At 45.8% G+C, this 22706-nt stretch overlaps 2 long non-coding RNA genes across 3 annotated transcripts in view; one reads left to right on the top strand and one right to left on the bottom strand.

Moving 5' to 3' along the window:
- The window catches only part of LOC134547454 (uncharacterized), a 61668-nt gene extending 56679 nt beyond the window's left edge, over positions 1–4989 (top strand). The window contains exon 9 of the long non-coding RNA XR_010079477.1: positions 458–4989. This is a non-coding gene — a long non-coding RNA (uncharacterized LOC134547454). The remainder of the gene's footprint in view (positions 1–457) is intronic.
- LOC134547453 (uncharacterized) overlaps positions 1–22706 on the bottom strand; it is a 434555-nt gene that overhangs the window by 19468 nt on the left and 392381 nt on the right. The window lies entirely within an intron of this gene.

Raw genomic sequence — 22706 nt, 5'->3', positions numbered from 1 at the left:
CTGGCTCCGATGGCAGGATGCTCACTTATTTCCCTAAAAAACTGTCTGGGTCAGGCTCCGAACCCCATGCACATGCTGGAGATGAATTATTCATGGAACAGGAGGGCTTCCCTGTGCTGCTGCTGAATCAGGGAGGAGGCTTTGCAGAGAAGGGGGAAAATCCACTCCGGAATCCTTTAGCCGAGGAAATGCTTCACGAAACGCTCACAGCCTCTCACCCCAGTGTCAGAGATGGGTCTCCATGCCCTTCCTGGGGGCTCGGGAAGCCAGCTGAGCTGGGTGCTCAGAGCCATGGAACAGGTTATCAATGTCCTGGCACAGCTCAGCTGCTTCTCCTTGCTCCACACACAGCCAGGTTTGCCCTGAAGAGCTGCACGTGGCCAAAAACTGAAATTTACATTTATTTTGGTGACTGGATACTTGCTTTCGTTTTTGTAAATATTACTCACTTCCTCAGGTATGGCGAGACTCGGCAACCCTTTCTGAGAATACTGTCCAGCTAATCGAATTCCCAGGCTCCAAAGCTTAAAGTCCAAGGCAAGGGTGCAGGAGTGTGTGCACCACATCAACATTCCAGGTGTTTCCAAGTTTCCTCTTCTGCTTTTGCTGTTCCTGGGGTTGGTAGGAGCTTTCCAGTGGCTTGAGCAGAGAGGGATATTTTTTGTACCTGTTTCTTAAAGACACTTCCAGTCCCTCTCCTGTCTGTGTTGCTGTATTGGCCCCCACTGATTTGCAGTGCTCCAGGCTGTTTGCAAGATTGCAGCCCTTGGACTGAACTTCCACCCCAGCTGCTGCCCTACAACGAATGGAATTGCCCCAGATCTCCACGGGGAAGGGTTACAGCCCTTCCTGAAACACAGGGTGAGGGGGCTGCTCCGTGAGGGAAAGGCACTCCTGTACCTGAGCACCTCCGTCCAGAGACATTTCTAGGGTTCTGTCTGTCTGTCTACCTATCTTATCTATCTATCTATCTATCTACAGGATAATGAGACACTGACCCTCTGAGCTTTCTGCCTTTGGACATCCTCAGCAGTCACTTTTCAAAAAAACTGCTGTTGTTCCACTGGGTGTCTGAGAGCCCATTTGGAATATTTAGGGACTGAAAAGGCAGTCTGGTCCTGAACTTCCTGCTAAAAAATAAATAACAACCTTCACACAAGAGCAGGATAAATAATTTTTCTTTTCTTTCAGGACTTGTGTTGAGAGCACAGAAAGCAGTCAGAAGTACAGCTTTTACCGACTGCTCTGCTGCTTAACATCTCTGGCATTCAAAACATACAACTTCTGTGTTTGTACTACATTTCCCTAACAGCTTACATCGAGGCCAAACACACAGCGTTCTGCAGAGGTCTTCTAAAATAAGCTTATTTGAAAGAGCAAGGTCAATGCCCAACACATGTCAGATTCTGTGAGCAGAAATCAAAGAGTTCGGGGCAAATGGGACATGTCAGGGCTCGGTGGATTCCCATGCCAGGCTCTTTTACCAAGTTCACATTGCTGCTGCCAAAACCAGTAACAATCTCATCATGTGGACTTCAGCTTTGGAAAATGTCTCAAAACCCCCCGTCTCTGCATGCGGGCTACTCAGCTCAATAAAGAAAACTAACACATGAATAAAAGTGTTTATCTGGACATGCTATTTATTGTCCCTGTAACCGTATTTTCCTTTTAATAGGGCAAGTGCTGATTCCCTGCTTCAGTCCTAAGCTCTATTAAAATCAAATTAAAAGCATTAGTAATGTAGTTAATTCCATTTATAATATGACCACCAAGTCAAGAGAAAAGAGAACATTAAAATAGAAATATATATATATATGTAGACGGGATTTAAGAATTTTTTGGAAAAAAAAAATCCATTTTGATTTTTGCCTTTTTTTTTTTTTTTTTTTTTTTTTTTTTTTTTTTTTTTTTTTTTTTATTAAAAATGGAAAAGTTTTTCCTGCGTTCAGATAAAGTAACTCTGCCTGGTCTTTTAAACCAGATCTTGCAGAATGATATTTGTGATTTCAATTTGTCACTTTAGCCTCCCTCTTTGGTATTTTAAATTGATCCTAATGGCTTTGCCTTAAGTGATTTGCGTCCCATAGTGAATCCCTGTCACTTACAGCACCTCCCACTATTGCCCTCCCGAACAATCACTCGCGGTAATCGCTCCTTCCCCTTCTCCCGGCGCTCCTGCTCTCGCCCCGACTCCTCTCGCTGCTTCGGGCTGCAGACTGTTCGCTCTTCAGCATCTCTAACTTAGGGCTTGCTCTGGCGCACGAAGCAGGCGCTGAACAGCAGGGCCAGAGCCGCATGGAGAAGGCCGCGCTGGTGGCTGTGAGGTGGGGCTGCAGCTCTCCTTTCCCGAGGGCAAGGAGGGGAAGAGAGCGTCGGGATTGAGCTCCCCGGACCGTCCTCGGCGTGAGGCCGGAGAGGGCTCACCCGGGCCCGCTCGCCGCTTCCTGCTTCCCGAGAGAGCTCTGGGAGAGCATCCCAGGAAAGCCTGCCCGGGAATGCCTTCCACTGGAGGCGTCCCCCGAAGAGATGCCACCAGCAGAGCCCCTCCAGGCTCTGCCTGGGAGCTGCCCTGCCCCGCTCCCGTCCCTCCACACCCCGGTGGGGAACCAGGAGCCTTCTCTTTCTCAGACAGGAGCATCCTGTCTCCTTTGCCTTTCATGGATCTCATTATTAATTGAAGAATCATTTAGTTTGCATAATTGTCATCTGCCATACATAATTCCAACCTTTCTCTTTAAATTGGCTTATTAAACTAAGTACAGTCTTCTGGTTTTGTGGCTCCAGCTATCAAAGCTTCCTAGATGGACAGTCAGGGTGATGGGAAGAAAAAAACAAACTAATAATATTAGGGAGCATCCTTTTATGTACATTTATGAGATCTACCAGCAGGTGACTCCATTCTAAAATATCTGTATTTTCATAAAACAAAATGCTTTCTTTCCTACACCCTGAACATCATCATGATGCCCCCCTCCATAAGATTTAGCACTCTTAAAAAAACAGTGTTAAATAAATAGCACTTTTGCTTAAGCTATGAACTATTTCTTTTTGAATAACACATGAAATTGAATTAGAGATATTCAGGGATTTCCAGAACAGCCTGATGTGTTCCTGTCTAATCAGACCTGATTAATTCAAATCAAACTGCAAAGCTCAGTTTTATTTTGCTTTAAAAACTCCAGCTCAACAACAAATCAGCAGTATGTAGATATCACAGAGGCAGTTAACAGGAAAGTCTACATATACCGAGCCTCGTAGAGTCAAACACATATGATTAAACATTTGGCATCATTTATTAATATTTCATATATTCAAATATATACAGAGGGGATGGAACCAGTCAGGGAGATGCTCTTCACCAGGGACAATTATATTTATGCCTAAAAAAAGCAGATCCAGCTCAGGTGTCAAAGGATGTTTCTTCAAAATAAAAAAATTATTAACAAATAACAGGGTTATGTGGGGGGGGTTGTAACACAGAACTGCACTAAACCATGCAATGATCTACACAGATAATCAAAGCGTTCCTGCCATGCCAAGTGCAGCAGAATAAATTAACTAAGATAAAACAAAACAAAATAATCCCACAAATGCAAGATTGCAAATGCAAAAGAGGCAGCCGTGCAAGAGGTATTCCAGAGATTTACTGAGCCATTATTGCCGTGCAACGCACGCCCAGAGAGGCTTCCAGACCTGACCAGTTTAATCCACATCAGAGTGGGGACATGCAGGGTCGGGAGGCTGCCTGGATTTGGGCGCTGGGCACAGCTGTTTTCCTTAGGTGCAATCCACTTGTCACTGGTGGTGGCACTTTGCATTTGCTGCGTGGCAGCATATGTGCTTGCCACATCGGGGACCCATTACATCCCTTCAGCCTCCAGCCACTTCCCTTCCCTTCTCGTTAGCTGCGTGTCCATACATCCTTCCACATTCCTGCTGCACGGAGTGCCCGCTCTGTGCCCCTCTGCCTGCTCCCACCATCTATAACTGGGGCACAGTTATTCTGTACATTGCCAGATGTACATATATGTATATATGTGCACATGTAAATATCTTATATACACACACATACAGACACACTCTGTAAGGAAATCAGGACTATTCCATCACTTACCTGCTCAGAAATATCTTTGCTACCAGGGAGAGTTCACAGAGACAAGGAAAAGCTTAAGAATAGCCAAGGAAATTTTTCAAACGTGGTGTGAACCCAAGCCAAAAGTGAAGGTGTAAAAAGGGGAGGGGATGGACTCTATGTGCACGTGTGAGGGTCTGCAATGAAACCCATGGTTCTGCCCAGCACAGACCCATGTGTTCACATGGAATTCTTGGCTTGCAGGTGAATCAGGACCTGCCCAGACAGGCAGTTCCACATTTCCGAGGCTTTGCACTCACAGTGGCACGGCCAGGACCGGCTGCAGGGCCCAGTCTGCCTCAGTGTGGGGTCACTGCACATGACAACAGTTGAGAAATTTGGTTGATGTCTCATTTTGAGGGGCTGCACTGCCACACTCCTAACTCCAGACACACAGGGTTTCCTGCCAGGATGCTGGGACAGAGGGAAACTTCTCCAGACCAGGCAGATGAGCTTGCCCAGCAAAGTTCCCAGTCCCATGAAGGCTATTCCTCAGGCTGCCTGCAGCCAGGATGGGAACAGTTCCAGATAAAAGCTTTACACTCCTAAAGAACATTAAAAATGTCACAGCCTCTGATTCATATTTTCATAGCTATAACAACGTCCTTGATAACTGGGGCTCAGGTAAAGCCAGCTCTCCTCCTCATCCCCCTCCAAACAGAGCATCCCATGGCTTGGGAGCTTTTCACCTGGACTCATGGATATGAGCCAGTCCAGCAGAAAGCCCCCTGGGACATGCAGATCCAGCTTTTTATTTCCACATCCATGAGCAAGTTAAAATCAAAATTTCCACTCATAAAAGACCTCCAAACTCTAATTAAACTGGTCCTAAAAAAAAACCCAAAAACAAAAAACAAAACAAAACAAAACAAAAAAAACCAAAAAAAAACACAAAAAAAAAAAAAAAAAACCAAAAAAAAAAACCAACCAAAAAAACCCAAAAAACCCCCAAAAAAACGAAAAAAACCCCCACAAACCAAACAACAAAAGAGGAAAAACTATTCAGCTTTGATCTGCTTCTTTTTCATTAAATACATCTTTTAGCATTTTCTAAGAGTCTCCTCCCAAGGAAGCAATCACAAAAACCCATTAAGGTTATTTTTATAGCGTGGTGAGAACACTGAATTACCTTCCTGATGCGGCTCCTGTGTGGGTAAGTGACACAGCCAAGCCTGGGTCTGCATGTCCCAAACTCCTGCTGGGTCTTGCTGCTTCTCGAAGGCAGCAGTGGGAAAATGCTGTTCCAGCCGTGGCTGGGGTGTGTTTCATCCCAGGAACACCAGTCCTCTCAGCAGCTCAGTCCCTCTCCAGAGCATTGCCTTGATCAGCAACAGGTCAGGCCAGCAAAATCCCTCCCTTCAGGCTCCCTGAGTACCAGCGATGGGGGACAAACCACCCCGGCTTTCCCTGCAGCCCTGTTACGTTAATGAACAGCACTGCGTAAGAAATTACTGCTGACAACGAAATCCTTTCGTAAGTCAGGATGCTTTTAGACATGTCCCTCCAGTCCCCCATCCTCTGTTACACACAAACAGGAAAAAGGCACAGGAAGACCCAGAATTCAGGGTAAATTTGGTCTTTGAGGCAGCTATTTGTGACTCAGCACAGAACTGTCTGCTCACTTTTGGGTGCACTTTTGAGACAGCTGACTGGACAGAAAGAGAACGAGAACATCTGCAGATCAGCCAGAGACAGGTTTTCCACTGGTACCTGTTGCTGCAGGAGAATTCACAGCTGGGTCAGAAGAGGTGAAAGGACGGAACATGCCAGTTCACGGAAATAGTTACACTGTGCACATCCATTCCGTGCCGTCGCGCTGCCCTCGGCACCGCCAGGAATGTTAAGGAGGTGCGAGGCCCCTCTGAGCAGGGCGGTGCCCACAGCTCATGGCGGTGCCTCCAAGGAACGGCCTGGGGGAAGATTTTGACTTTTAGACTGTGGCCGTCCCTGGCAGAGCGGCTGCTCCTCAGAACCGCAGTGGTGACAGAGCACCCCGAGCCTGCGCGGGTCCCACTCGCGGGGAAGGAGCGGAGGATGCTGAGCTCTCCTCTCTGTGCTCTGCACGTGTGAAACATTCTTTGCTCCTTCCTCTCAGCAGAAAGGTTCTGCCTTTTGGTGATTTCTGTTCAGCAGCCCCCAGCCATACCACAGCAACAAGAACTTTGCAAACTCCTTGGCACTGAAGCTACAACCTGCAACCCGGGCCGGGGTTTTATCAGCCGTGAGATCAGAAGGGGAGCAGCACTTGTAGTACATGAATGGCCAGCTCAACTGCTCGGAGAAAGGAGCTGATTCACGCTGCCAGCGCTGGCTCTTACACAGATAATAAACGAGACTGGCCTTTCTCCTGACATCACACTTCAATCAAAAACTTTCTCGCAAAATGTCACTTTCAAAGTTGCAGCTTAAAAAAAAAAAAAAAAAAAAAAAAGGAAAAAGTCTTTATAAAAAATTCATGGCCACAATGATCTGATAATGCAGCTTTCTGATACCAGCAGATGTTTTGTCTAACATGTTCCCTGAAGCTGTACTCTGTGCCTTCATATCTTTCATTTCCAGTTGCTATCTGCTGACTGTGGGATGTCATGTACGTACCCTATAGCGATGCGCAGCCATCGCAGCTCACACCGCCGCGCGTAATGAGCTGCACAAGATGCTTGTCGCAATAACTCCGCACTTCCCCGACCATATGGAACACAACACTCCAAAGCCCACAGACACTTTTTTTTATTACAGTTCAGATCCTTAAAACATAATCTGTGTGATGTCTAGTGAATGTACGTGAAGAGCTGCTGAAAACAAAGTTAACACTTGTTCACATCATCTGTTACAAATGTCCAATTTGGGACAATAAATTTCCTCGGAACCTGTTCTTTTGCTGACTCGTTGCTTTATCTTTTTTCTCTTTCTCTCACGTCGTTTTTTTTATGAACTATGCATATGTATTAAATGGGATTTGTTGTCCCTAGATACCAATTTGCATAAAGTGCAAGCCATCATTGGTTGGAGAGAAGCAAATTACTTCTCCAGCAAGATCACACTTCTTTTTTTTTTCTTTTTCTTTCTTTTTTTTTTTTTTTTAATTTTAACAAACCGCAGGCAGAGGCTGTTAACAGCACTTAGCCAGATATGCAAAGTATCACTTTTCTCAAAAGCAGCTTGATCAGTGAGCCAAAAAAAAAAAAAAAAGAAGAGAAGGTATTATTCAGTTAAGTACAATGCAGAAATGTCCCACAACTGAAGCTGTTCACCTGCAACTCGAGTTGCCTGATTCCCAGTAAAACAACCCTGGCATGGCTTAGCACATGGGACACAAAGCAGAACAGCCCAACCAAGCAGAGCCTCTCAGGATCACCATTCCATCTTCCCAGCATGCTCCCAGCAGGCCCAAGTGTGCTGGTTCTTTCCCGTGTTGCAGAAGTCTTCCTGCTCCTCCACATGCCACACATTTGCTCATGTTGCACTCTCCTGTGTGGCGGTGCAAACACAAGCTTGAAACGCCTGTCCAACGCCCTCCCCTCATTTCAGTGGCTCCGTGGCACAGGGATGCTCCACGGGACGGCAGCTGCCATCCTAGCAGGCCTTGCACAAGGGCACTCTCCTTGTTTTCCTCCTGCTCTTCACTGCACGCACCTGGGACGTGCTGGCAAGAGCCTGGGCTTGGAGAGTGTGGCAGAGTCCCAGGTTCAGAGCAGCCCTGTGGGAGCCCTCTGCTCCTGGGGGTGAGGAGAGGCAGAGGAGGGGTTTTCACAAATTCCTCAGGAATCAGGTTACCGAAACAAAGCTGTGGTGCACAGGATGATGTACAGGAGCACCAGCCCACTGCTAAAAGGATTTGCAAGCCAGGAGCCAGGCTCAGTTAAAAAGTGGGAGAGAGTAAAATCACCAAAGGGATCAAATCAGCAAAGGATGCTGAGCTGCAAAGTTTCCAGCTAGGCCTGAGCTTCCCAAGAATTTAGTGCTGGGAAATTACTGGGGGTGCTGGGAAGGAGGAGTCCTCTCCAAACATAATAATGTCTTCAACTGAGCACTCTACAAATGACTGCAGTGTCTGTCTCTCCTTAAACATTTGCTCAGAATTCAACCCCAAATCCATCAATGGGATGTGTTTGGATTATGTTACCTCTGCATTTCATGGACAGATGATACTCTCCTAGGAATGGTTCCTGGGATCACAGAGAACGTTGGTGATTGATCACAGACACAGGACAGGTGATCTGGGCACTGCTGGTGACTTGAGGTGTCTCTGAGGGAGCTGTGGGTGCCAAAAGAACAGATGAGGACCCAGGGTGTGCAAATTCTCAAGAGAGAGTCTGTATTTCCTCACTACCTTTAGCATCTATCCAAAGGCACACAAATACCCACAGATTTTATGCATTGTGATAATTTGAAGGAGGAAAAAATAGTTTCTGTCTGCAAAAAATATTGGCAACTTCCTGCAGCTCTTGCAAAAAGGCTAAAATGCCACAATTTCACACATCTCTGCTATTAACGTGTGCTGCTTTGCTTCCATGTTTATAGTTGTCATTTAAAAGGAATAAAATAGAGTTTAAAAGAAGATCCTGACTCCCAAATGAGCACAAAAGCACAGAGAAGTCATGCAAAGATTATTGAGTAAAACTCGCAAGAGGGAATTAAGTGGAGGCCTTGAAATTGTGGGGGTTTTTTTGTTTTGTTTTGTTTTATTTTGTTTTTTCACAAAAAAACCCAAGGGCACTGTCCCTGTTAACCACTGGAATTGCCATGGGACTAGGGGAAATCCTGCTTGGGACACTCCCTCAGATGGAGAGAAGTGCGTGGACCTTGTCTCTCCAAACCTGCTGCAGGAAAGCTTTCCCAGGCGTCTCTGGCTGGAAAGCCCCCGAGCACTCACCTGGAAGCACAAAGGCACCAAGGCTGCTGCGGGGCCCCAGTGCAGGAGCATCCACAGCCCAGCCCATCCCTCTGGATCCAGACACCGCCGAAGGAGCCCATTGCTAAGCTGAGCTGAGCCCTACTTGTAAGACCCAGAGCTTGGTGACTTGCAATCACAGGCTCCCACTGCAGCACTTCCACATAAACCCAGCCTTGGAAAGAGGAGTGGCAAAAAAAAAAAAAAAAAAAAAAAAAAAAAAAAAAAAGAAGTGTTTTTTCCTTCCTTATCTGTACCCACTCCATTTTACCTAAGGCTCCCTATTAGCTCAGCTGGTGACGCCACTTACTCCACTGGAACCTGTTATCATGGCAGATTCCTCACAGGGTTTTCTGCTTTGCCAGCGTTGCTCTTTGTGCAATGTTGCATTTCATTCCATTAGATAAAGGGTTAAGGAATTCACGTTTTACCCATATAGACTAAGTTATACTCCCTGTGGGTTGCTGGCTTCCCATTGGCTGCAACAATGACCTTGGAAACAGACAAAAATGATGCATTGTTGCAATAAATATTATAGCTTGCACCTGTTTCTAATTAAGTCTGCCAAACAATTTCAGAGATACTGAAAAGAGAAATGTGTTGGCTTCTAATCGGGTGTTCTTTGCTGTTTGATCTGGATTTTTCAGCCCCCCACATGACCTCGCCTTCTTGGTTCTTGATTTTCTTTTTCTTTTCAGACTTGTAGAAAGCATGAGATTGAAAGAAAGCAAGCTTCTGAAAGAGGAACATCTCTGCCTAAAATCAATTCTAACTAAAAACCCGAAAATTGATGGATTTACACCAGGGCTGAAAGCAGTTTATGGCAGGATACCTCAGAAATCTCTAGTATGGATTCTTGGTTTATAGGTCTACTCTGGCCTTCTCCTTTTCCTTCACCTCCTCCTTCTCCTCTCGCCTCTTTTCAACTTCAAAACTCAAAACAATCCCTGTTAGCAGTCGGGATCAGGATCACTGAGAAGCTTGAGGTTTTTGCAGCTGGACTTCAAGATGTTGGAGAAATAACTGAGAAAGGATTTTCCTGCTCACACTCACCAAGGAAACGTCAAGGGAGCAGTGGTCACTCTGCCTTCCAGAGTTAAGGACACCTCTGGAAGACTCTGGCAGTGGTGGCTGTTTGATGCCAGCTCCATGGACAAATGCAAACCTGTGGCAAATGCTGCCATTTCTCCTTCCCAGAAGAAGTAAGGAAATAAGGAATTGCTGCTATCTCTCTCTGGCAAATGGGGACTGTAAGCAGAGCTCAGGCAACACTTCTGGCTGTCAGCGACAGAAGCTGCCCAGGCCCTTTGGTCCCTGTGGGGTCCCTTTCCTCACGCTGGGATAAGCATTTGTGCATCTGTATTTTGGAACTGACTGAGGAACTTATCCATCTGAAAACTAATCCAGGGAGAAAAAAACAAACAACAGAGTTTTTATTTCAGCCACATCAAGTTCCTGATTTTGGTTTGCAGGCAGCCTGGTGGGACGAGACTGAGCATCCAGGACAGAGGAAATGCAGGGCAGGAATTTTGGATGGAATTACACAAAATCACAGAAGGAACACGCTGTGACCTCAAAAAGACAATGTGGGTCTCCAGAATCCATGGATGCCTCTGTCTGATGTAAATGCCACCAACCTCCCGACCCAGCAGAGGTTTGCTGCCTGGGCACCCTGCTCTGAGCCACACAAGGGTTCCTGTGTGTGGGCAGTGGATCTCAGAAGCATCTGTCTGGTGGAATTAACTGAGCCTCTGCCCAGCCAAAAAGGAATCATTTGGGGGTGGAGGCTGCAAGGGGATTATTTCAGCAGCCATACTAATGAAGGTGAGATCAGACAGGTTAAAAATAAACATAGACAGAAGGAAGGTGTGGGACGGGACAGAATGGGAAGGGAACAGCTCAGCCTATGCAGTGGGATGACGGCCTGCATCAGGATTATGGCAAGACTTTTTTCCAGGAGGAGAGACGGAACTACAGAGATATTTTGCAGGGTTAGCACGTCTTTCTCTGTCTGATACACTCTCTCTTTTCCACTTTTCCCTCGGTGGCAGGTAATAAAATGCCTGCTGGTACCCCCCATGACTGGAGGTACCCAGAGTGGTTCAGCCCATCGTGAGTGCTGTGCCAATCATTTAACAATTCCCACAGCTGCCTTTGTGAGAAGCCTCTCTCTTAAGCCTCTGGTTTAAGAATTTAGAGTAATCATGTAAAAATGATACCCCTGTGCTCTATGATCCGCTGAATCTCACTAATGCCGGATCCCAGAAGAGGGCTTATTAATGAAAAGATGCAATGCCTCTCTCTCTGCTCATGTTTCACATGAATATCTCTCATGGATTCGGCAGTAAAGCGCACTGCTGATAAAGTGAGTATAATGAACCTCCGTGCTCCACGAGAATGGAAGCTCGGACTGATGAAGTGGCTACCTGCTCCCCTTCCCAGCACAATGCAGGCTTCAGAGGCACGGGGAGAAGCTCCCGGCTGCTGCGGGAACAGCGGCACAGCACCGCCAGCTCCCAGATCCGGGCTCTGCTCTGCCATCGGTGCCTTTGGCTGTGTGAAGAGATCGAGAGTTTGGAAGGGAGGAGTTCCTTATTGGCTGAGAGAAATGAAATTATGTTTTACTGTAAATCACGGAGTCAACAGACAAAAGGAGGGGTTTAAAGGGACAGCAGCACCTTGAGGCTACTCTGTGTCCTTCCAACATCACACAGGAGTCAAAAACCCTGCTGGCCCTCAACACTTCAACAGCTTCCCAGCAAGGATGAGCACCAAGTGTTCTGCAAACAGCAGGATCCTGTTTCCAGCCCCTGACATCTCACTAATTCTCAAGAAGTCACTGAAAATACTTTCAAGTAGTGCATCTGTCCTGAAGCTCCTCCCCTAACAGTGGTGGATTCTGCCATTGAGAATTTCAAATTGTTATAAATCCTTTTGCTGTAGCTGCTTGAAAACAAACAAAGCAACCCCCTACACTAACAAGAAGGAAGGTGCATTCCATGTCTATCCATGGAAAAGAAAGTGCGTGACTGTCCAGAAAGCACTGTGGGACAAAGAAAAGGAACAGGTAAAACACTGTAGGCAGCAGGGCAATCAGGCTCTATATTTCTCTGAGGCCCTCTGTGATTTATGATTTCCATTAAAGGGAGCACATGCCTTACAAATTACCCCTAATCTTAGCATCAGTGGGATGGTATAGGACAAGCAACAAGAGTCTGGAAGGTGTCATGGGAGTATCCCAAAACAACCACGGAGACCAGCATCGAGCCAACAACCAGACTGTATCTCTGCTATCCAGCTCATCTTTGCACAGCCAGCTCCATGCAGCCAAATCCAAACTTCCCAAACCTCCTGAACATGGAAAACTATCACAGAGATTGCAGCACTGAGGAGTGAACATAATCCCATCTCAAACCCCAGCTGTCATCCTTTGTATGTCACCAACCCACGGAAAAGAGCATTGTCCCTCACTTTGAGGGGATTCTCTGGTCTAAAACTCAGCAGAGCCTTAAAGCAGGAGCTGCATTTTGCATGAGCACCTTGGGCACAGCTCCCTGTATTTTTCGTTCCTAAATGCCCTGTGTGTTGTCTTTAGAGAAGGAGGTAGCCACACCACCTTTCTGTGTGTGCTTTCCTCCCTTGGCTTTTACATTTCTTCCACACGCAGAATGTACTTAACTCGCTGCTTATTGAATGAAGGATTAGTATTATTTTCCTTCCTCCAGTGAACTTTGTTTCACTTCATCCTGCATACATTTGGCTGGGCTGTGTTTTCCTGCCAGCACACCACTGTTCAGCAAACTACCGTGCTTAAGGCCAGCCAGCTAACACAGTGATTCCTTTTTACTCCCGAGGAGTGTTTCCGTAATCACGGCTGTGCTGGGGGATGAATGACAGCTTACACCAAGAAGCACAAAACGCACTTCCAGAAGCTTTGCTGAGCTGGGACAGAGCTAAGGCGGCTTCAAACTGCCAAGACACTTGAGACATCCAGAGGAAGACACGTTTGGAAACAGAGCCTGCTCCCTTATTAGCTCCTCTGCTAGTACAGATGCTGACCAAGGACTGGGAAGGGAGCAAATTCCTCATCCTCTCTTTTCTGTGCTGTCACAAATCACATTGAGCTAGACTGTGAGGAAAAATTAGTATAAAACTAATAGGTAACATATTTGCAATGGCTCTGTATTTACAGCCTCTTTTTTTTGTTGTTGTGGTTAAGATTGGTTATGTTGCAAGGAGAAAAGAAGGGTTTCTTTCCAACTCCCGGAATACCAAGTTGGAATTTCCTGTTCACATCACTGTAGCAATGCAGACTTCTCTGGTGGAAGTGTTCTCTTTTTCTGGTGGAATTATACCTCAAGTCCTGCTAGGTAGTTCCTCTCTTTGTTCCTGTGAGCCAAGATCATGCTATGCCATGCTTATAATATAACCTCGCACTAAAAAGGAGATTACAAAGGGGGCAAAATGCCCTCGAGGGTTCCCCTTTATCAGAACCTTCCCTGTCAGTTTGCCTTCTCATTTCCTGAGCTCTTGTCTGATTATTAGTGTACTGACAGAATAAAAATAACCTCATATTCCTACATGAATCATAAATAAAACCCTTTTATTTCATCAAAGAGGTTGGCAGGTTTATAGTCCTTTGCAATGCAGGCACGATGTGAATGACATACCTTTAATTTTGCTGACAAGCTTGTCGGGGTCCTAATGAAAAAGAGTGAAAAGTGGGTGACTTCTCTAAAGGTTTAGCAGTTGCTTTTTGGTGAGGATATATATTTCACCTTGCCACTGTAATCAAGGAGCCAACTGATCTTGGTAATGAACTCTTCAATTACAGTCCACTCCTAACTCTCCAGGAATGCCTCAGCAACAATACCACAGTGATTATAGCTGATATTAGACATTAGAGCAACCTGGGGGAATAAAGAGGGGGAAAGGGGAAAGAAACCCTGAGCAGCGCCTGTGGTAGAGCTACAGGTATCAGGGTGCATCAGCAATGATCACATTCCAGATTTTGGTCATTCCAGTTTTATATCCCTGCTCTATACCAGCTAATAATAAAACCACCATTCCCACCTGGATGTTAACAGTGCATATTCCTCCCCATTTGTTCAAGCAGACACTCTGTTCTTGGAAACCAGTATCAAGAATGGCAGGAGGGTACCTTGGGACAGCCCAGTCAAAAAGGAGGGAATAGTGCAGAGTATTCCTTTCAGTGTCTCTGACAAACAGGTTTCCTCATAAAGGCTGCACAAAGAAAGAAAGGACCAGGTACACAAAAAACAGGCACTGCACAAACAATCACAAAATCTTTCCTATTTGGACTCTTGCAGAGTTAAAAGGTTAATTGTTCTCAAAAGAGGGAGGCAACAGTTAAAAATATATATTTTTAGTAGTATTGAGAGTTCTTTCCCCTTCTTCAACACATCCTTTCTTATTTCTCCTTTCTCTTTTCTGTCTCCTATTTTGCTCATGTAGAAGTCAGGAAGAACACAGAACCCCATGTTTGCTTTCTGACCACAAACAAGCGTCAAAGCCACAGCCATTTTCCCTTTCGTAAAAAGATTCCTGCTTTTTTTGGAAGTGTCTCAGGTCTTCACTCAATAATTCTGAAAGAAATTAAGGGAATACGACAGCTTTATTTGATCTCTTGCAGCTTATTCTTCTTTTTTGGTGTAGATTCCTGTCTTTAGCATTACCTCATCAGAGAAAGTTTGGGATTTGGCGAATTATACTGGCCTGATTGATACTTTTTTTTTTTTTTTTTTTTTTTTTGTGGGAGTTCAGAGGTGGGGCTGCTGAGAGAGAAAATGAGAGGAACATAACTAAGGTCATCTGAGTAGAGAAAGAAACAGGAGCTGTGTGTGCAGGATTGTGCATACATGGGGAGGTGGGGTGGAAAATGGGAAAATATTGTGGACACTGGTTTCCAGAATTGCTGTCTTGACAGGATTTTACAAGATTCCAGAGCTGCACTTTTAATTTTCATTTCTTTCCATCTTCTTTTGATAAGCTCAGGAGCAGTATCTAATTTTATTAGGGGCTTTTCATCAAATATGGATATCTTCCTTCCTCCAGGGATTCCCTAGCCACAAAAACATCAGGTTCTGTGAAACATTAGCTAATCCCAGTTAGAGTTACTTGACCCTATCAAGCTAAGAAATAAATTTTACTCTTCATGAGAGTCCTACTGTTTACACTCCAGACAAAATTCTTAGATCTCAAAGTTTTCAGAAGAAAAACATATTTCATAATGCCAGAAAACTGGCCTTAAAGACCTGGGCCATAGAGGCCTGAAACTGTTTCTTGTTTCAAATTAAATACAGTGACAGACTTCCTCCTGATTGTGGCTGACACCAGGGCCTGGTTTCCTTGGCATAAAATCCAAATGGGTGAGGGCAGGAGCCACATCCAGTCCCACACTGCTGCCTCTGGCCCTCAGCCTTCCCCCTGTGGCTGCTCACAGAGGGAACTGGTGAGAATCAAAGCCCTCCTCCCTGCCCAGGGCAGAGCAAACTCCTCAGCAGGAGCTCAGGGTTTGGTGAACCTTCCAGAGCAAAAGTTTTGGTGAAGAGTGACTGTCCAGCAGGAAGGTGCTGCTGGCAACCAGCACAATCCCAATGCTGAAAACAGAGGACCAGCCACCCTGGCTGTACTGCTGTCACTTGTTCAGCTGTTTGCAGTGTAAAGTCTTGCTGAACAAGGTTAAGAAAAGACTCATATACTCCAAAATTATCAGATTGTTAGCACTATTAATAATACTTTATAGTACTTAACGTGCTACTTTTCCTCTTTAAAGCACTTTGCAAATATTGATTAATCCTCACAGTTCGTGTGTGGGGTAAGCCAGTGCTACTGCTCCCAGAGCTGAGGCACAGGGTTAGCTGAAGTTCCCAAGTCCAGAGGGTCAGGATCAGCTTTTGCATGTCCTGCTCTGATGCCCAAAATATTTAAAGCTGGTATTGCCCCCCCTTAGATGGGGTGGTGAACGTGCACCACTTTTGTTGTACATGAGATACTTTCTTAAAGTGCTGGTGTGAACTGACAACTGCAGCTCCAGCAGCTTGGACAAGGCTGCGGCTTTTTCCCTTCCCACATATTTCTGCACTGATGGGAGAGGTGGGCAATTACTGACAGCTGATTAAAGGTCGAGGATCATGGAGGAGTTCTAAAACTACTCCCCAAGCCCTGCTTTGTGTGGAGAATTGTGTGTGTGTGTTTACACAAAAGTGATCAGTCACAGCTTAAAAAAGCAGCAGATTTCTAAAGATTACCAGGCCACCATTACCAAGACATAACCAAAGGAAGAGTTTCACTGAAGGCAGCCTGTGTTTGTGAGGACTGATTAGCTTAATGTTTGGGGTTTCTTCACTTGTGTGTTTGGGTTTGTTTCATTTCTAAACAGCCTCCAACACATTCAGTGCTAACAGCCAAGGAAAGGTTTAGAGGGAAGGACAGGCCCATGATGTGGTTTTATTTGTCCATGCTTCTTTGAGTTGGTAAATCACACTGCATTGCTTTATTGAGTATCCCTTTAGGAGTATATTGGAAAAAATTCTATCTGCCACAATTAATAGAGTGCCTAGTGCATCACACGGCTCAGCCCCGGCGTCGGAACTCGGCATTCTCCGGGAGCCCTTTGGTCCCACACTGGATGCCAGAAAGGATAGTGGCTGTGACATGTGATACAACTGCTGATAAATGATGGTGATAATGCAGAACAAAAAGGCTAATGAGTTCTCCCCAACACCACGCTACTTTCATGAAATGAATGTGATGATGGCCCTATTTGCTACTTTTTTTTCCTTTTTTTTTTTTTGGCTAGTGAGTTACTTATCCCTGTACCTGCATGTTGGTTTTATCTTGTCTGCACAATGCCATGGAGAGACAGCCAAAATTAATGTCAGCATCTGCCTTCACTTTTAAACTATAAAAGAGCCTTTGAAGGTAGAGTAAATCAAAGAGGCCAGTAACTAATTATAACGCATTGTACTGGACTTTGGGAATAATGAATAGAAGCTATTCCCCGTGCGCTTAGCAGAGACAGTGGTGCCTTTGTGGTGAGGGAGATCCCTTCACTGGACCAGAGAGAGGAGAAATGGGATTGTTAATGTATGTAAGAGGCAGGAGGATTTCTATGGTGCTATTTCACTGCAGAGGCAGAAGGGAGCGGAGCCAATCATGGGAAGCGTAAAGGTGTGAAGGCACAAAGATGGAGAGTTGATTAAAAGCACCGTGGGGAGCGCGGGCGAACAAATCAATGGTAATGATGGAATTATGCCCGAGCGGAACCCAACAGTCTGAGGTGTCCTGGTGACTCGGAGCTGGGGATTAAATGCTGCAGGAGCAGAGCCGGCCCTTGTCCTGCCTGTCAGCACTCAGGGATGGGCTGATCGATAGGGTGGGCTCTGCTGCACAACGGGGCGAGCTCTGGGGGGCAATGCCCAGCACAGGCACCTCTGCACCCTGCGAGGTGTGAGGGCGGGATCCTGCCCAGGGCGCAGGAGCAGTGGGGTCGGGATGCCCACACGGCTGTCACGCCTGCAGTGGGACAGGGCTCAGCTGCGGGAGTGGAAGCACGAGGAAAGAAAAGGTAAAAGGTGAGGGGAGGGGCCCAGAGGGTGCTCAGTGCGGTCAGGGAGGCAGGGGAGCAAAGCCATAGAGGACCCTGGCGGTGCAGGGACACGGGCGGCACTGGGGGCCAAGCGGGGTAGCTGGGCAGGGGCTCGGAGGCACTGGCAGGAGCTGAGGGAGCACAGATCGCAGCTGCCTGCAAAGCCGCTGAGAGAAAGGCCTGGAGCAGCCTGCAGGGAGGGAAGAGAGGATTGGAGCAGCTGCCAAGATCAATGCAGGCCTGGCTGTAGCTGGGGGCAGCACAGGCTGAGGGCTGCCTGCCCTCCCTGAGCTTGCCCTGCTGGCTCTGACACCTCTACAGGCAGAATTACATAAACACAGCCTCGGTTCCCTTCTCCTTTACTCCTTTAAGGATTCCTCTGCTGGTTTGAGACACACATCTTTATGCACAGAGATGTCCCAGAAACCCCTACCCCTACAGCAGAGTCACCAGTCCCACCTGGCTTTGTGGTTGGTGTCCTCAGGAGAGAGGCTCTGGGGACTGTCTGCCTGCACCAGGTTGGTCACACAGTGTTGCCAGAGGGGAACTAAATGGGTGAAGAACAAGCCTAGGAACAGAACCTGTCAGGACAGAGGTCTGCCCATAAGGGACTGCGCCAGAACGTGAAACAACCCAGAAATTTTCTCTCTGATGGCAACAGCACCACCAGCCCAGAGCCGGCTGCAAGGGCAGCACTGCCCGTGTGAGGATTGCAAGAGGACAGTCTGACCTCAGGTTCTGCATGACAGGACATCCTCCCACACCGCACAGCCAGAGCCAGACCTTTAGCAAATATAAGGGCCATCATGCCTGGCCTTTTGGCACGAACTCACGGCGAAGTAAGTGAAAACGAAACATTTTCAAAGTCAAATATTTGCCCAGTGGTGAAACAGGCCACTGCAGCCAAAGAGAAGCTGTTCCTAGGTGGCCTCAGCCTGAGCAGATCCTGCAGGACTGCTCTGGTGGTCTCAGTCAAGAGACCTTCAGATTGCTGGAGTCTACTTGTGCTCAGGCCAGCTGGGGAGGGGAGAGCCAATTTTAGTCATCCAGAACCTCCAGAAATAAAATTCTCGAAAGGAAAAGACAAAGACTCACAAGTAGAAAATGCACAGATTCTTTCCAAATGGTCTTAATGAAGATTATTTAAATATGGAGAGTTAAAATATCCCATATGTTAGCTCCCTTATGGATCTCTTATACAGACTCAAGCCTGAGCACAAACTAATAGACCCCTTATCGAGAGAGGAGCTCAATACCAAAAAGCAACAATCTGGTGTTTGGCTGCTTCTTTGCTTTTTTTCCTAATAATAGTGTGTGAAAAGCCTAAACGGGAAGTATAAGTCTCAGAACTGGGCTTGGGCATGTGTCCCTGAACAGGCCCAATTTCCAGACACTCTTGAAAGCAGCAAGCACCAGAAAGTGGAGAGGGAGACCTAGACACGGCACAAATATTAAATGTAAATATGTCACATTCCAGCCCAGACCCATCACTGAAATGAGCCCAGAGCAAAGCTCTCTCTTCCTGTTGGTGACAACGCAAAGGACTTCAGCATAATGGTATTTACTCAGTTAAATGAGAGCTGTAATGTCCCTCAGCCTCAGAAACAAAACTTGGGCTAGTAAGTGTCTCGTTTTCAGACCTGAGGGTTTATCTGCGTGAAGTCAACTTGGCTGTTGACTTCAGCAGGAGTCACCAGTGCCACCAAAAGCTCTGCTCTGAGAGCCTCCTCAGCAGGAGAAATGGAATGGAAAAGCCCTTTTGCTTCAGCTCAGCAGAACCCAGAGCAGGGAAGCACAGACTTAGTTTAGATACAAACAGAAGTCACCTCACCATCTTTTACTTCCCTTTCCCTCAGTAAACTGGGAAAAAACATACTCATCCTCTTGAAGATCTCTGACTGAGAATTAAACATTGTTATTGTTAGGTACACTCATACTAAAGGATGATGCTGGCATGGTCAGTAACATATCTAGTACAGAGTATTTTTTTGCACATGAGGGTGCTGGGAAGTTTTAATGAGCACCTTTTATTTTGCCTATGTACCAGTCAGTCCCCTACTTGCTTAAAATGGATTTTTCTATTTATTTATTAAACTGTATTTTCTTAAGCTTTCAAAACCCAGAGTACACAGTTTTAGTTAAGCTCTCATGGTTGTGTTCATTCTAAACTCAACTCCAAACACTGACCTCTCTCAGGATGGAATTTTCTTTAAAAATATGATGTGGTAATTTCATTTCTAATAAAGACTATGCAACTGTCCTCATCTATTGGTAAAAAAAAAAAAAAAAAACACTTAGAAAAAAAACCCAACCACTTTGGTTTTGTAGATCCGGCAACTTGAGAAGACAGGAGTGAGTGAACAGTGGGCTAATCATTCTGTCTCCATTGACAAGCAGAGAAGGAGTTAATTATCTGCTGCTTTTCACTAATTCTCTTGCAGAGCTGGGTTGTGCATATTAAATGTCTAAGTTACCAGATTTAAAGAAAAACTTGATCTTAATTTGGCTACATATTAGAAGTGCCGTTCCCTGTTGTCCTACCTAGCACTGTTAATTGCATACATTTAGCCCTCTATTGGAGAATAATTTAGCTTCAGATTGAAAAGAAACAGCCCTGGCCTTGGTTATTTTGGCATACAAGACTCCAGTATGACTCTGTTTTCTAAGCAGACATTAATGATTCTAAAACTAATATTCATTGTTTGAAGAGGCATAGCAGCCTTGGCATTTACTTAACCTTTTGTCTCATGTATGAGACTGAGTCAGCCTAAATCCTTTTCTTAATTAATATCTATTCTTTTTTTTTCTGTCCAACATTATTTATTAAACAATTTGCATGCAACAATTAAGAGTTGAGATTAGAAAAAAACCCCCACTGTAGGAGCAAGCTCGCTTGGTACAACAACAACCATCAAACTGGTTCTCCAGCTCAAAGTAAGCTCTGAGCAGGGATGAGAGTGGAACACGGAGTGAGGAAAGTCAGGTAAAAAAAACCCCAAAATCTAAAACCAACTCCTACCATTCACCTCTTAGCCCTAACATTAAGCTATTCCCTAATAAAAAAGTAATAATTCTAGAGGGAAAGAGAGAAAATACTACTGTAAAAGCATAAAACCCTGGGATTTGACACCTCCAGTGAATGTCAGTGATGACAGTTATGGTTGTGAATAAAGTGCAATCACTGAAACTGTTTGCTTATTGCTGTGGTAGAAAGAAATTATCATTTCAGCTTCCTGTCGTGCCTCACAGGACAGCGCTGCCTGCTCCACATGAGCCGCCCCAGGTGAGCTCCCTGCTTCTCCAGCCTCTTTGTCCTGTGTGCTTCCTTGCACTCGTGTGATCACAACTGCAGCGAGGGACTTGCTGAGTGTGCCACAAAGACCCTTAGGAATGTTGGGATCTATGTGGATGTTGGCAAGGGCACCTTTGGCAGTGGCAATAAACCATTCTGGGGTGGCATTATGAGCTGTATGACATTAACACACAGCAGGGTGGCAGCTGCATACACACAGAATTCACCTGGAGTGGAGGCTTCAGCATCTCTCCTCACCTTCCCTCCCAGGCAGTGGCTTTGGGAAGTCACAGACACTCTGCTCAGAGGACTCTCTCCAAGACCACAGCTGAATCACCTTTTATATCCCACCAGGGCTGGATGGCAATCCACACCTACAGGAAAAACTCAACACTTTCCCAAAAAACACAGGCATGATAATATGAGCTGTATCCTGCACCCATCAGGATACCCATCACCCCACAGGAACAGGATTCATTGCCAAAGTCATCCTTAGCCAACCCCTAATGCTTTGGGATCTCCTTTCTAAAAGGCTTTAGGAGGCCCCTGGGCACCACACAAAGCTCTTGACCCACACCTTTCACACGAACCAACAGAGAGTGAACCCTCCTACCCTGTGACAAGGTCAAGACTTGCTTGGGGGAAGACACAGTGAAGAAAAAAAAAGGGAACAGTGTTTAGAAGCTGTCCTGAGAGCTGAACTGGATCCCTGCCACTGTCTTGGTGCTCCCAAAAGAAACACTCCAGGGATCCAGATGTGCCATTTTCTCCACAGCTGTCTCACCAATGTGACACTACTTTAAATATTATGTCAGACACAGAGTTCAGCAGGTAATTTCAGAGCGTGAACTTTGGCAGCAGGTTTTAAAATCCAAATGCACGTCTATAAACCCAACATATTAATAACTTAACAGTTTCCAATAAGACATCAACATTTGCATGCATCTTCCTACTTGTTATGTGCAGTACTACATTTTTTAATGTTTCTTGGATGCTGGCCAGAGAGTCTGAGTCCCTAGTTAGTTCAGCTATTACTTTCTTGCCACAATAGATCTGGGTCTTGGCCAAGTACTGGACTCATACTGCATACAAAACCACAGAATTCTCTCCCTTATCTGTTGATAGTCTTCACTTCCCAGGGAAGGGAGAAAAAAAAGGCATAAATTAAGATAAATAAGTAAATACATAAAAATTCAACGCTAACTGTAGTAGAAGTATTTTTAGCATTTTTTAACACTACACGAAATCAAAAGATTTCCTCGTGTATTTACACTGCTTTAGTTTCCCAGGAGTCTAATTCATGACTATTCACCTGAACAGGAGAGGAAGATCTCTTCTTTAAATCCCTCCTGGAGCTCCTCAGGCTTTCCACAAGAGTGAGCAAGGTTACCTGACCTGAAATAAAACAGGGGAGGAAGAGGCTTCAGTACCATCCTTCCTTTTTCAGTGTTTTTCAGCCTATGGACTATGGAGGGGTTTAAAGAGGCCATGAAGGGTTAGAGGCGGCCTCTGTTTTACATTTGACCTTTTTATCCCTTACTCAGAGCCTCTGGTGCCTTCAGAGGAAGACGGATGAACACAGAGGAGACGCCTTTTGTAGGCGGTTTGAAAACATTGTCCAGCACAGCTCTGGTGGCAGGGCAGTGAATGTCGCCTTTTATTGTGGGTTTAAGGTGGCAAACTCATACTTAGATTAACAAAGAGCGCGGAAAAAGCAGCGGGTGATGCAAGGATCGCGGCTGTGGCTTTCCAGCCACGCTAATCCCCCAGCAGCCTGAGC

Source organism: Prinia subflava, chromosome 2 (genome assembly GCF_021018805.1).
Source record: "Prinia subflava isolate CZ2003 ecotype Zambia chromosome 2, Cam_Psub_1.2, whole genome shotgun sequence".
Classification (NCBI taxonomy): domain Eukaryota; kingdom Metazoa; phylum Chordata; class Aves; order Passeriformes; family Cisticolidae; genus Prinia; species Prinia subflava.
The sequence above is the reverse complement of the archived record's forward strand: the minus strand, read 5'-3'. Positions and strand labels throughout refer to the sequence as shown.